This window comes from Ascaphus truei, chromosome 15, assembly GCF_040206685.1.
Source record: "Ascaphus truei isolate aAscTru1 chromosome 15, aAscTru1.hap1, whole genome shotgun sequence".
In the NCBI taxonomy this organism is placed as follows: Eukaryota; Metazoa; Chordata; class Amphibia; order Anura; family Ascaphidae; genus Ascaphus; species Ascaphus truei.
This window is the reverse complement of record NC_134497.1, coordinates 31807629-31824095: the sequence shown is the minus strand read 5'-3', so window position 1 is coordinate 31824095 and position 16467 is coordinate 31807629. Positions and strand designations below refer to the sequence as shown.

Here is a 16467-nt window from a genome sequence, read left to right as displayed (position 1 = left end):
AACTTTAAATTGTTCCAGTTTGTCAATAGGTCCCCTCCAGACACACAGCACGTCGTCAATATATCTTTTCCAGAGCACCAGGTTTGCCCCAAATGGGTTAGAGGACCATATGTGGTCCTCCTCCCATATGGACATAAATAAATTAGCGTAACTAGGGGCAAACCTGGTGCCCATTGCGGTGCCGCATGTCTGGAGGAAGAATTGGTGGTTGTAACTGAAAAAGTTATGGGTCAGAATGAAGCTGATCCCATCCAGAATGAACTTCCTCAGTCTGTCGTCTACTCCACCGTCACGTTCTAAAACTCTCCTAATGGCGTCTATGCCCATCTGATGATCTATTACAGTATAGAGTGACACTACGTCGCACGTAACCCAACGCATGTCATCTGTCCAATCTAAATCCTGTATCAGGGTTAACACCTGTGAAGTGTCCCTTAGATAGGATGGGACTTGTACCACATATTTCTGTAAAAGATAGTCTAGGAACTGGGATAGGTTCGATGTTAAGGAGCCTATCCCTGATATGATTGGGCGGCCTGGGGGTCTGGTGAGGCTTTTATGTAACTTCGGGATGAAGTAGAACATCGGGATCCTGGGTTGTTCAATTGCTATGAACTCCATCTCCCTGATGGTAATTACCTCATCCCGAACTCCCTGATCCAAAAGTGTCTGTAACTCTAATTTAAATGGAACAGTCGGATTTGAGTCTAGCTTCAGATATGTGCTGTTATCACCCAGAATTCTGAGTGATTCCTCCTCGTAATAGGAAGAATTCATAACAACATCTCCCCCTCCTTTGTCGGCTGCCTTGATCGTTATGTCCTATTTGACTCTAGGGATTTAACCGCCTCCTTCTCCTCTTTGCTGAGATTTTGTTTAGAACATTTGAAGTTTACACTAGCTGCCTCTAAATCGGAGATGACCATCTGGGCGAATGTATCTACAAAGTTCCCCTTCATTCCTTTAGGATAGAAGGTGGAGGGTTTTTTAAATGGTGTAAGGGGAGGTTTGGTAACCACAGGGTTGAGATTGGGTGAGATGACTGTCCTACTAACTGCATCTTTGATGTAATACTTTTTGAGAGAAATCTTTCTCAAAAAGCGGTGGACATCAACAAAGGTGTTGAACATGTTGGGTCCACTTACAGGTGCAAAGTTTAGGCCTCGTGACAGAACGTCTAACTCTACTTGTTTGAGTGGTGTGTCACTTATGTTAAACACATTACTCTTTACCACTCTCACCCTTGGTGTAACCTTCTTTTTTCTCTTTCTCTTCCTTGACCCTCCTCTTTTCCCTCTGTATCTTCCACTCTCGATCTTTTCTTTTCTATCCGTACAGGTTCCTGTCTGGCTGGGTGGGCCCTTGTCCCTCTCCATCTTTCCTGCAATGGTGCTCTGCCTTGGCGCTGGTCCAAAAAAGAAATATGGTTACTACTGTTTTCATGGCGGCCCCCATACGGCCTATCTATTGGGGATCTATCCCGATAATGTTGACCTCCACAGTGTTTATCAACTGGTGATCTTTCTCTGCCCTGATAACCCTTACTGTACTGGTCACCCGGGTGTTCCCTATATCTGCCATGTTCACCCTGATCCTGCTTTTTAGGTTTCTTTTTCCCTTTGCTAGAACTGGCAGGGGGGGTATTAGCCGTATTCTGTAACTCGCCCTGTTTTTCTATGCCGGACCTATCTATAGTATCACTTTGGGTTGAATCAATTCTATCTCTATAGGTGTTGACTAGGTGGATAGAATCTTGTCCACTTTGTTCTCCCCCTGCGGTGGTAATTGTTTTGTCAACCTTCCAATTTCTTTGTTTATTGTCGTCATAATCTTTTTTATCTCTTATAAACTTTTTATGCTTTGTTAATTTTACCTCTTTTTCTATTCTATCTATTCTCAAAGATGTTTTTTTCATCTAGGGCTTTATACTCTGGGAGTTCTGTAAATGGTTCTAGCTGTTCTTTAATAGCATTTATCTTGCCATCCAGAACTTCCATTGTATTTGTCCTATGTTTGATGATGAGTAGCATGAGGTCAACCGAACATGTACACACATCTGTTTTGCGAATGACCATCTCCTGGCGTGAGACTTCCTTCTCTAGGTTGAAGGTCTGAAGCTCCTTCTGAGAGACTTTGAGATCTGTATCAAGATTACCAATAGTTTCTTTAGCAATGTCCAGCTCCTCAGTGAGACTGTGTAGTTCCTTTCTGGAAACTTCCAGGTCTGTGCGGCAGCTGTTGGTCTCATGATGTGAGGCATTCAGTGCTCTGCGGAGTGTCTGAACCTCTTTCTGAGATACGTCCACTTCTATCCGGACACTGTTGGTCTCATGTTGTGAGGCATTCAGCTCTATGCGAAGAGTGTGAACCTCTTGCTGGAAGACTGTCATCTGCTTCAGTGCCTCCTCATACTTCCGCTTTAGCGTAGCCACCATTTTATCAGATTGGCTCTGCTTTTCATTCATGGCGGAAATGGTAGCCTTTGCAGTATCTAGCTCAGTCTTGAGATCGTCCAATTCTGTCCTGGCTAAAGATTGTGAGCACATCTTTTTGTAGCCTCACGTTATTTTTCTGTAGCTCTGAGTTATCTGCTCTCTCAAGTTTCAATTGTTCTCGAAGTAGATCACAGTCACGCCTGGCAATTTTCAGGGTGTCTTCAGGGCTGGTCAAGGGATCGGCACTCACTGGTTTCGGCTCCGCTTCCCTGGGATGGTTGGTTGAGGGTTCCTCACTGTTGGCACAGGACAGACACTTCTTTGGGGTACCCGACTTCTGCCTTGGGCCCTCTGGATATTCGGTTAACCGTGGGACGAATTCTCCATTTTCTCTAGGCTGCAGGGCAACTCTGTCCCCCATTTTCTCCACAGGATCTGTGGACGTGTCTGTTACTTCCACGGTAAGTGAAGAACCGCTTTTCTTTTTCTGCCTTTTTGATTTGGATGACACCATCCCTTCAGGGATATTGAGGTCTCCATCTTCATTTGAAATTTTAGCAGCTTCATTATATACGCCAGGCTTTTCTTGCAGCTGCTTTAGCTGACAGAAATATTCAGTGATCCACTGCTCCCGCTCTGTCTCCTGCTGATCATATTCGTCATCAAAGGGAGCGGTCTTTTCTGTTCGTGCCGAGTTCAGGCACCCCCACCATTCTTGGGGTGTTTTGTGGTTGTGACTCGGTTCGGGTTCCCCGTAAGAGATGTCTTCCTCTTTATTGGACTGGAAGGGCCACTCTTCCGTGGGGTTGGGTTCATTACAGGAACGCTGCATCTTGTCCTCCATTTTTAGGCTATCAGGTGTAATTTTCTTCCTGACCTCAGGAGGCGCTATTGCAGCTGTTGCCACTGTATTTGCTAGAACCCCCAATTGTGGTAGTCCTACAGGTGGGCATATTTTGCTTGTAGAGGTTTTTTTTCCAATATCAGCAGTACTGTGCATGCTTTTTCTTTTATCAGGTATACAAGATTGTGCAGTTGCTAGGTAAAAAAAAGTCTATTTGCTATACACCATTTATTTGCTAGGTGCCATCCCTCCGCTTCAGCAACAGAATTTGGTTTTCTGCCTGAGTTCAGTAATTTTCAGTCTCATCTTTGGGTATTATGGCATTCAAACTTCACACTTTGGGTGTCTGTTTTGCTCCCAAGATAATAGGCATACTTTTTGACTTGCAGAAAAAAAACATTCTTTGCAGTGGACTCAACACTCAGCAATTGGCTTTGAAAAACCTTTTCCTTTATAGGGCAATTTTACACTCAGCATTTGTTTGCTAAAAGTTCCCTTGCTTCAGCACAGTCTTGTATCAATTTTCACACTTTTCTGCATATACTCCATTCACAGCTGGTAGCCCTATGCGGTGTGGCAACCTTTATTTGCAAAATCAGTACCACTCGTGGGTCACCATCTGTATTCACTGCTTCAGCGAAACTTTTGAAAACAACAAACACCTATCCCTTTTAAGGGCTGACTCACTTCTTGAACCCTGACTAAGGCTGGAAGGCAAAACCCCTATTTAAATGACCATATTACGCTTTGTGATAGGCAAATAAAGTTTTAGCTGCTTCAGCAGTCTCTCTCCTCTTGGGATTGGGGTAAAGAGTCCATCTGTGTTTTTGTAAGTTTCACTGCAGTGTAAGTTTCAGTGCAGTGGTGTGTCCCTCTAATTCTGATCTCTGCTGCATGAGGTTTTTTTTTTTTTTTTAAGTTTCTCAGACTTGTTTGTAGGCAAAAAGCATAACAAAAAATTTCACATAAAACTCTCCGATCCTTTTTAACTACAAAGGCACCTCTTGTCCCACCTCGGACACCATATGTGGACGGACGTTCACAGAGGTACGCAATTAGGAGGCTTTATAATGTTTAATTATAATAAGGCTCTATTGTGCCTTTTCCTTTTTATCAGAAAAACATCCAAACAAGGGGGGGGGGAACAAAGATTCCATTCACTTGGGAGTATTTCTAGTGAAAACACTATGCAATCAATTCACATCTCCCTAGTCAAGCATTTCTCCCCAGCCCCAAAACATAGCATGCAATAAGCAGATATAAGCAGTCTCTTAAGAATAAAAGTCTTATCTATTTGTAAGCTTCTCTGCTCTCCTGGAACCGCACCCATGCGTGCACAGAAAATATCAGCATCCAGGTTTTAGAAGTCTTATTTGGTCCTTGTGGTTTGGAGGGAAAATCTTCACTGTCCCTGCTTCAGCTCCCTTGTCTTCAGGGTTGGTCAGCATACAGGTTTTAGAAGTTTTCCCTGTGTCTTGAAAGCAGCTCTGCTATCTTTTGGCAGAGCTCAAGACAGTGTGTCTCCAAGTTCAGCTCAGGTGTCAGCTAAAGAGTTCTCACTTCCTGTTTCAAAAGACAGGCTTTCTAAGCCATCTAATCAGGCAGGTGGTGTTCAGTAATTAACTACCAGAGGTTAACCACCACACTGCTGGATTAAAGGCACATTACTGAACAGGGATAAGTCCCCTGTTACACTAGGGATTAAGTATTAATCAATCAACAAACTCTGTTACCTGAGGGCATGGGTTAGTCTGTTAGTCTTTGTCTCCACGTTAGAGAATTGTTCACCAATAGGCTGTGTTCAATGTTAAGAATAGGGTTGCACAGGTATATAAACTGTGTCAACCCTACAGTTTTGAGTTGTGCTGGAGTTATGCTTCTGATACCATCTTGAATGTCACTGGATTGCTGGAGTTATGCTTCTGATTCCATCTTGAATGTCACTGGACTGTTGGAGAATTGCTATTGGATACTTCTCCATCCCCCAACCCTAAGTAAGTGTTATCTTCTTGTCTGTTAATTGTACTATATTGCTGTGTTCACCTTTTTTAAGGAATAAATTATATTTTATTATATCTAAGCCTCGTTCAGTTCAACCCAGATATTTGGTGTTCATTATATCTTGTCATAAGCTACCGTGACACTCATCAGTGAGAAGAGAAATGATGTAGGCCACCTGGGACGGTTGTAATTAAATTTGGATAGAGCATTGATTAAGAAATGCCCTGCATGCCATAGGGTCCACACCAGACCGTAGAGGACTTGGGATCGGAGGTTCTCTGATTGCTAGGGATAACGGAAGCGGTATCAGAACCGCATCTGCAGCCTTCAAGTCTGACTGATGGGTACCTATGTGGGTGACTAAGTCCTGCTCCGCATCACACATCTGTGCCAGTTGTTGCTCGTGTAGAGCAAGGCATTGCTCATGATCCCCCAAGTAGTGTCCTTGCAGGGTAACAGCTCATCCTACCTCAGCGAGGTCCATATTTGGGCCAAGCAAAATGTAGCGATGCTCGTCTCAAGCAGGAAGCAGACCCACAGGGCTGAGGTAGGAAGGTGAGAGATCCGACCTGAGCCAAGGGAGAGAGTCCTGAAAGAGTAGTGCTCCGCTTGCAGCAGAGTTACGTAGTCGGTGTGGATGCAGAGGTCGAGCCAGGCTGAAGACAAGGATAGTCGAGGTTGTAATGTGTTGTAATGTGTACAGTACAGTACTGTGTCAATTTGCAGGTATTTAAAAACCAGAACACTAAAATGCCATTTTCTGCACTCGATAAAAACGAGTCATGACGCGCCATGACATGGGTATTTCAAGGTATACAATGCTTGATATGTTCGAATAACGGCCGCTGCATCTGTAGATCTCAGCCCTAGTTTCTCACTATGCACCATCCCGACTCTTGCGTTCTGCTCAAGGATGTTTTCTCTCTACCCCCTTTGTATCTAAAGCCCTCTCCCGAATTAGGCTAAGGCCCTGCTGCACTTGCCGGCGCCTGCCTTGCGTCCTGGCGGCGCATGTACGGCACTTCACCGCGATCTGCGGTCTGCAGGTACCTTTTTTCAGCACGTGGCCAAAATGGGTCGGGGGCGCGGCCATGAACTTTTGCAGAATGCACAGAAATACTGCTCGGCTCCAACAACTACAAAAAAGTTTAATTTAGCAATACAAAAGTCCAACACGAGTGCTGCATATTTCCCTTGCAGAGATAGCCGCGCAGAGAATCGCCTGATCCCTGATGAATTAAATTATTCATATCTATGCTTAGCGCTACTTGCTGCCTTATACTCCTGTATCCACACCCTCCCCTGTTTATGCCAAGCTGCCGGCGATCTCCCCTCTTCATTGGCTCCCTGGCGCACCACGTGACGCATCGCTGCTTGGGATCACAATCCTGTTGTAGCCCCTGCTTGCTGACGCATCACGCAGTGAGCCAGAGAGCGAGGAGGGATCAGGAACAGCCAGGAAGAAGGTAAGGAGCTGGTGGGAGGCGTGCGCGGCCGCACTGGGGACCTAGCCTTAAATCTTTCTCACTAACTGCTCCACACCTCTGGAATGCCCTTCCCCCTCAATATCCGACTAGCACCCTCTCTATCCACCTTTAAGACTTACCTAAAAACACACCTGTTTAACAAAGCATATAAGTAGCTACATGGCTGATACTATATACCTCATACATAAACCTTGGCCCCTTGCAGACGCACATACCAGAATACCCTCCTAGTGTTTCTTTACATTATTCATACAATACCAATTAGTTTGATTGTATGTTACTTTTATGTCGGAAGCACTTCTTCCTATTAGGTGTTTGTAGGAGGACGTGTGCAGAGGTATGCAAGGGAGACTTGTTAAGGTGAAATTAAATAAGGCTTTTATTGCGCCTGTTCCTTTAACATAAGAAAAAACATCCAAACATATTTAAAAAAGGGGTCAAACAACGCTTCTGTTCCACTTGGGAGTATTTCTAGTGAAACCTATGCAATCCACAACTCCCTTTAGATAAGCATGTCTCCCAGCCCCCAAACATATCTTGATATGTGCAGATATACCAAAAGTCTTATAAAGGAAAGTCTTATCTGTTTCTTGTAGTTGGAGGGAAAGTCTTCTCTGTTCCTGGGTTGCTGCCTTTTTCCTCAGGCTAAGTCAGCATTCAGGTTTAGAGGTTCTTTCCCCTGTGTCTTGCAGGCAGCGTGCTGTTTCTCCTAGCAGGCTTCAAGACATCTGTCCCTATGGTCAGTCCCACAACTTGTGAGACTCAGGAACAATCTCACTTCCTGTCTCAAAGACAGGCTTTTCCAAGAAACCTAATCAGGCAGGTGGTGTTTGTTAATTGACTACCAGCAGTTAACCACCACACTGCTGGATTAGAGGCACATTTCGTGAACAGGGATAACTCCCCTGTTACAGTGTTATTTGGATTATTTATTATTTATATGATTGTCGTGTATTACTGCTGTGAAGCACTATGTACATTAATGGCGCTATATAAAGACATACCGATATACATTCAGTCACAAACTGCCTACGTTAGAGAGCATGCGCTCCAGCAATCAGGAGGTTAAACTCCTAGGCTAGGCAAGCAGCTAGCTTGTGTCAGTTAATTGCTGATTGCAAGGGCTTTAAAGAACAGTCAGCAGCCTGACAGAACTGAGCCTTATCCCAATCAGCAAGGATGCCGGTTGTAACAGTTCCCAGGGATGCTGGACACAGGTCTTGTTTGTTATCCCCCCTCCCCCCCAGTCGCAGACTGGACCCCTAGGGTGTAGTGAGGGCTGGCTACGTGTACTACTGGTGGTGCGTACCTGTGAGGAACAGGAGGGCCTGAGTCTCCCGCGATGGTATAGGGGACAACAGAGACAGGCTTCTGGGGTATATGCCTTCATCTTTAGTGGTGGTGCAGCGCCTCCATCTCTGGTAAGCCCTTTGAATGTAGGGTGAAATCCTTCCAGAGAGCCCTTTGCTTCAGGGCGAGAGATTTCAGTCTCACACAGTCTCTTTGTATAAAAACAGCAATGTCTCTTTATTGTACTCAGATCAGTAGCAGCACACAGCAGCAGCAGCACACAGGTACACTGTACAGGCTTTTCCTCCTTCTCCTTTCCCTCCAGAAAGTACTCCCTCAGGATGGGCTGTCTGGAGCTTCAATACTCCATACCTCCACCCCAAGGTATAGGTCCTCAGGGTGAGGCTAACTCTGCCCTCACGCCCTGCAGGGTGAGGGGCATTGGTCCACCGCACTAGAGCGCTATCAGTCCTACTCAATATGGCTTGAGCGTCTCCTCTCCTGTCACCTTCAACTCCAAGACCAGACTGACCCAGACTGCACAGGAGCAGCCCACTAAATTGAGACAGCCCTGCCCATCATGATGTCAGCAGGCCCCTCCCCTGTGTCTCTGCCTTCCACACAGAGTCAGGGGGCCTACCTCCACCAATCAGGCCAGGGCTTGAAGCGGGAGAAACCCATGATAACTACTGGCGGCCTGCCCTTAGCAGGACTTACACCAGTAGGAGAAAGATATATAGCCCAAAATCTTACCAGTGCTACACAGAGGTAAAAGGGCTAAGTATTGGTAAAGAGCTTAGCTCTCCAATCTGTAGTTAAGGAACTGACAAGTAGTTGGTTAGTGCTCCATAGGGTGCTAGGTATTTTGTTTTTGTTCCTGTTCTGTTTTGTGCGAACTTTACGTTTCCTGCATTAATGTGAGAGAAAAGACCCTGAAAAGTGACTGAGTTGTCACAATTTGTGTGTATATAGAAAATATGAGGAAGACACAGAACACAGACACAGACACAGACACAGACACACACACACACACACACACACACACACGAAGAATACACAGTACACACACACTGAGTAAGAAGACAGCACACAGAAACACACACACACACACAGGATAAAGACAGCACACAGACACACACAGGAAGAAGACACCGCAGACACACACACTGGGGAAGAAAACACAATGCACGCACACACACTGAGGAAGAAGACACAGCACCCACATAAACAGTTAGAAGACACAGCACACACACAGGAAAAATACAGCACACAGACATACAGGAAGAAGACACAGCAGAGACACACACTGGGGAAGAAGACACAATGCGCACACACACACTGAGGAAGAAGACACAGCACACACACAGAAGACACAGTACACACACAGACACACACTGAGTAAGAAGACCGCACACAGAAACACAGGAAGAATGCACAGCAAACACACACGCACTCTGAGTAAGAAGACAGCACACACAGGAAGAAGAAAACACGGTACACACACAGAAAGAAGATGCAGCACACACACACACACAAACACACACACACGGAGGAAGAAGACCGCATGCACACACTCACAGGAAGAGACAGCAAACACACGCAAGCAGGAAGAAGACACAGCACACACATACACACAACCACACACTGAGGAAGAAGACACAGCGCACACACACACACGACCACACACTGAGGAAGAAGATACAGCACACACACAGATTAAGAATACACAGCACATAGAGACACAGAAAGGAGGAAGTCACAGAGCACACACACACACATACACCCGAAGAAGACAGCACACACACACTGAGGAAGAAGACAGAACACACACACACTTTCTGAGGAAGAAGACACACACACACAGCAAGAAGAAAACTCAGCACGCAAACACTGAGGAAGAAGATATACACAGCACAAACAGGAAAAAAAGACAGCACACATAGAAAGAACACAGCACATACACACACACAGGAAGATACAGACACACACACACGAGAAGAATACACAGCACACACACAGGAAGAACACTGAGGAAGAAGACACGGCACACACACACAAAGAAGACAGAACACAGACACACGCACACAGGCAAAAGACACAGCACACACACACAGGAAGAAGAAACAGCACACAGACAAACACACACGAAAAAGACAGCACACTGACACGCACACTGAGGAAGAAGACAGCACACACACTGAGGAAGAAGACAGCACACACAAACAGATTAAGAATACAAAGCACAATTGTCACACTATGTGTGTATATAGAAAATATGTGGAAGAGAAAGACACAGCAGACAGACAAACGAAGAAGACACAGCCCAAAGACACACAGGATGAAAACACAGCACACACACACACACACACACACACACTGAAAGACACAGCACACACACTCTGAGGAAGAAGACATACACAGCACAAACAGGAAAAAGACAGCACACACAGGAAGAAGACGCAGCACACACACAGGAGGAAGATGCACACATAGGCAGAAGAGACATCACGCACACACAGGAAGAAGACACAGCACAAAGACACGCACAGGACGAAGACACAGCATACACACACTATGGAAGAAGACACAGCACACACACACACTCTGAGGAAGAAGACACACACAGGGTGACCACATGTCCCGGTTTTGCCGGGACAGTCCCGTTTTTTTCATTACTGTCCCGGTTGCCGGTCTGTTCCGGAAATGTTCCGGGTTTTGGCCTTTGTCCCGGTACTTAGATGTGGAGCGGGCAGCGGTGCGCTAGTCTGCGGCGGCGAAGCTGCGCAAGGAGGATGCGGGACTCAGCTGGTGAGTTTTTTCAATTGTAGAATAGAATGCTGCCGGGGGGTTGGGCTTTAGACATCCTTCAACCAATCCCCTGCGGGCCGGCCGGCATTCTACAATGCCCTGCCCCGGCATACTTCTTATTGCTGGGCCGCAGGGGATTGGGTGAGAATACCGGGGGGCGGAGTATGAGAAGAGCACACCACACTACCAGGGAATAACGGTGCAGGAGATTGGTGGCTATTTGAGGAGGATGGGAGCAGCTCAGCAGGACTGCAGGGGATTGGGTGAAAATGCCGGGGGCGGGGGCGGAGTATGAGCAGAGCACACCACACTACACTACCAGGGAATAATGGTGCAGGAGATTGGTGGCCATTTGAGGAGGATGGGAGCAGCTCAGCAGGACCACAGGGGATTGGGTGAAAATGCCGGGGGCGGGGGCGGAGTATGAGCAGAGCACACCACACTACACTACCAGGGAATAATGGTGCAGGAGATTGGTGGCCATTTGAGGAGGATGGGAGCAGCTCAGCAGGACCACAGGGGATTGGACACATGCCGGGTGGGAGGGGTCGCAGTGATCCATGGGATGGCAGTGATGTCACTGACCTGTGACAGTGACTGCCACGAGGAGCACAGGAGAAGATGTGTTAGACAGTCTGGAGCTGCTCAGAGGCAGAGCTGCTGCACGTGTGACTCAGTCTGTACAATAAGTACTGTAAGTATAAGTAGCAACATATATATTTATAATAATGCACAACCCTATTTCTGCTTTCCCCTGCTATTTATTTAGCAAATTTTTATATTATATAAACAAGCCCCAAGGTCAGGTCAGGAAACAATGAGGATTGTCCAATTAATGTCTTCATTTTTTATTTAATTTTAATTAATGTCAATAAATTATTTATATAATTTTGTGTGTGTGTGTCTCTGTGTCTCTCTCTCTCCCCCCCTCCCTGTCACCTCTCCCTCTCACCTGTCACCTCTCCCCACTCTCCACCTCCCTCTGTCTCTCCACCTCCCTGTCACCTCTCCCTCTCGCCTGTCACCACTCCCGCCCTGTCTCCCTCTCCCTCACCCTCCCTGTCTCTCTCTCCCTCTCCCCCTCCCTCTGTCTCCCTCTCCCTCTCCCCCTCCCTCTGTCTCCCCCTCCATCTCTCTGTCTCTCTCTCCCCCTCTCTCGCTCCCCGTCACCTCTCTCGCTCCCCGTCACCTCTCTCCCTCCCCGTCACCTCTCTCGCTCCCCGTCACCTCTCTCGCTCCCCCTCACCTCTCTCGCTCCCCCTCACCTCTCCCTCCCCGTCACCTCTCTCCCTCCCCGTCACCTCTCTCCCTCCCCGTCACCTCCCTCCCCGTCACCTCCCTCCCCGTCACCTCCCTCCCTCCCCGTCACCTCTCTCCCTTCCCGTCACCTCTCTCCCTCCCTCCCCGTCACCTCTCTCCCTCCCCGTCACCTCACTCCCCCCCTCCCCGTCACCTCACTCCCTCCCTCCCCGTCACCTCTCTCCCTCCCTCCCCGTCACCTCCCTCCCTCCCCGTCACCTCTCCCTCCCTGTCACCTCTCTCTCTCCCTCCCTGTCACCTCTCTCCCTCCCCATCACCTCTTTCTCTCCCTCCCCGTCACCTCTCTCTCTCCCCGCCACCTCTCTCTCTCTCTCCCCGTCACCTCTCTCTCTCCCCGTCACCTCTCTCTCTCTGTCTCTCCCTGTCTCTCTCATCCACTCTCTCTCTGTCTTATCTTAACTTCTGTATACCTACACCGAAATAACCTATACTGCTTTCTTCCAGATCTGACTCAAGTTTCACACGGGAGACATCTGAAGACAGGTAGGGAACACCTCCCCTCCAGTACAGTACCTTGAGGGACTGCGGATCAGGAAAGATCCCAGGCGGGATTGCTGCTTTAGAAATTGTGAGGAGGGGGCATCCTGACCACTGGTTAAGGGGTTCAGAATCATTCACATCTGACTTTTTTTCCGATTAGTGAGGTCATCCGACAAACACACACGTAACACGGACTAATTGTAGTACAGTATAAGTGTAATACAATAAATAAGGTTGTGTAGAAAGCCAGTGCATCAGAAAAAACAAGTCCTGTTTGGCATAATAAACTGAGGTTTAGGATAAACTCCTTCAATGTAAGCATATAGCATAACAAAGCACTAATAGGGTTAGGGAACTAGTACCTAATGCCAGCGGCACCATAAGTAAATAGCACAGACCAACGTCCCATATATCAGAGAAAAAAGGGGTACAGCGACCCACAAAGTGAACTCACTCAGTTTCTCCTGGAGTATCCAATCTCAGAATCTTCATAGGCGTGCAATCTCCCAGGTGATGGCAGGAACAAGTAGAAAAATAAGGCAGTGCACTGCCCAAAGTAACAGAAGGAGGCTCACGGTTTTTAGCAACAAAAAATAGATTTATTACATAAAAAGTGGACAAAAGGGTCCCCCTAGGCCGCAGCAGGGATCCACCAACTAGTTTCAGGCAAAAATGCCCTTTATCAAGTTTTTCTACTAATACAATAAATAAACTGTTATGTAAAAAAACGAATCCTGTTATTAGTTATTACTAGGAATTTATTCAATTTTTTAAAAATGGTTGTGGCTATGTGCGGGGCTAGGTAGTGAGTAGATTTTTTGGTTGGGCGAGTAGATTTTTTTTTTTTTTGGGGGGGGCGCGCATGATTTCTGTTGGCGGCCCTGGTGGGTTAGAAGGTAGAGAGAGAATGGAAAGAGGTAGAATGAATAATACAGCATCAATTGTGACACTATTAGATAAATATCATTATAATATTCATTTTTTAGTATGTTATTTGTTGTATTAATAATTTTTTTTGTGTCCCGGTTTTTCATTTTCAAAATCTGGTCATCCTACACATACAGCACAAACAGGAAGAAGACATCTCACACACACACTCTGAGGAAAAAGACACGCACACACAGGAAGAATAAAACACAGCACATACACGCACAGAGGAAGAAGAAACAGCACACACACACACACTGAGGTAGAAGAACCAGCACATGCGCACACACACGCACACACACACACACACACACACACACACACACACTGAGGAAGAAGAACCAGCACATGCGCACACATACACACACACAAACACACACACGAAGAAGAATGTAAAGGCGCCTGAATTAATGTCTCTCACTGGGGATGTTAGTCTGTGTCTCTGACCTTCAACCGCAGTGTTCACAGGACATTTGGTCACAGCCGTTTCGCCTCGACTCACCACATCGATGGCCTCTTCGCCACTAAGGTAAGTGCCTAAACCCCTATACCCTAAGCTCTTACCCTAAAACTCTTATATCTAAGCCCCCCTTACCCTAAACCCCCAACTTCAAGCTCTTACCCTAAATCCCCTGACCATAACCACTAAAAAAGTATAAATTAGGCCCTTAAATAGTACTAAAACTTACATTAGAAGCGGCGGGTGGCGGGGGGGCTGGATGCAGCCAAATGGTTGTGGCAAAAATATTACGATTCAAAGCTAAGTGAGACTAGAGACCGCTTCAGCATAATGGGAAACACACATTTTATTAGAACCAACAGCATGGAAATATAAAACATCATTAAGAATAAAATTTTTCTTTAAATAGACCTGCAATAAGAATGATGCAAATAACCTGTTCCGTAGAAAATATGTCCAAGAGCAGTAATGATTGTGTATAATATATGATATATATAATAATATGGTCATAATAGACCAATAGTGAAAATATTATGAAAAACAACAATTAAACACACGTAAGATTAACAAATAATTGAGAATTAACTACTGTGTAAGTGTAATCAACAACACAGTGCAAATAAAAATAATAATAAAGAACTTCTCTTTATATGTAGCGGGTCTGCTGCTATATTAGAGGGCTGAGGTCAGACTAACGCCAGCTAAATGGACAAAAAGAGAAAAAAGTGCAGGACCCTCCTACTGTAGTATATAAAAATAGAAATGTATGTAAAGAAGGTAAATATGCACGTACAGAATAAAAAACTATATATAAAAAAACTTTGGGATTGTTTCAATATAGGATAGTTATATCATTGAATATTCAGCATATCACATTATATATTAAGTTAATTTATGATGATGTTTAAACAACTATGTGGTGTTCTTCTTTTTTCTGATTTATTTTTAGTCATCTCCATTGATACTGCGAAACATTGTTTTGCTTAAGCAAATTTTGTGTCCCTTCAGTGTCCTTTTTCTATACCGATGGGTGTGTGCACAATAATTCTTGTGATGCACTGTGTCTATACTCTAATTCTCTTTTTTTGATGTATGCCCAATAGACTTTGTTTGGGATAATATGCCGTTATTGGCATAAATATATAATATATGGGAGTTATTCCCTATGTTATTTATCTCCATTGATATACATCTTGCTATAATCTGCAACATTCTGCCACTACTGTATGCTAACATTTATGGGGGGTTTCCCCCATTATCTTTTTTGCCTCCTTCTCCTCTCCAGATGCTTTCAAGTACAGATTTAACTGCTGAATTATGTGTTTATCTGTATTTTATGTCATATATACTTTTTATTATATTAGAAACACCTCACCTTTTAGTTAGGTTTATTTAATGTATGTTATGTGTTTTATATTATTTGTATAAACTTTGTTTGATAATTATGCACATAGCTGTTAATTAACCAATCATGATACTATGCCACTGATAAAAGGCATCATGGGAGTACTACATCTCATTCCCTGAATAAGTCACTTTGCGTCATGAAACGCGTTGGAATTACTGTGATCCGATTAGTCTATTGGGCTCACCAAGCTCAGTTGAGCTTATTTGGACTTTTTATCCAATTTTGGATGCTTGTTACACTGTGCTAAGATCGCATTGCTGTGCCTTGATGCTATGATTGTGCAGAGTTCGCGCCGCACTCCTCCTGTGATCCAGGCTGTGATTGGCTGCGACGCACTGTGACATCATTCTGTGGTTCCACCTACCGATGCACAGATTCTTCCCTTTGTTGCGGCGGCCGGAGGCTGAGATACGCAGTGCCTATGAACTGCGGCTGCTGGGGAGAGTGAATCCCGACCAGTGTTTCTCCACTTACTACACTAGCCCTGACGGTCCCATCCATTGGAGAGACAGGGAGGTGGGGGTGAACAACTGCAGTAACCGTGGCCATAACACAGCCTGTGAGAGAGAATGTGGTGCCTACTGTGGAACCTGTATCCTGCGCAGCTGACAGAGAAGCATATTGTCCATACTGATTTTTATACCTAAACGCATATATAGTTTTTTATTCTGTACGTGCATATTTATCTTCTTTACATACATTTCTATTTTTATATACGACACTATAAGGGTCTTGCGCTTTTTTCTCTTTTTGTACAAATAACCTGTATTTAAAAAGTTATAAATTTTTTATCCTTTTAAAATGCTCGTTTTATGCAACATAAGATAAAGTCACTTTTCATTGTGATTTAGCATAACGCAGATACAAGTGTGCACTTATATGTGTTCGTCTTATTCGCTGGTTATCCCTAAACATGCCTGGCTTTAGTGATAGGTCTCTCCCCTGTGTGTGTCCTCTTGTGTCTCCTCAGGCTTGATAACTGACTAAATCCCTTCCCACATTCCCCG

General features: G+C 45.3%; 1 protein-coding gene across 8 annotated transcripts in view; it reads left to right on the top strand.

Annotated features, from left to right (window-relative positions):
• LOC142466770 (uncharacterized) overlaps window positions 1-16467 on the top strand; it is a 616011-nt gene that overhangs the window by 467511 nt on the left and 132033 nt on the right. The window lies entirely within an intron of this gene.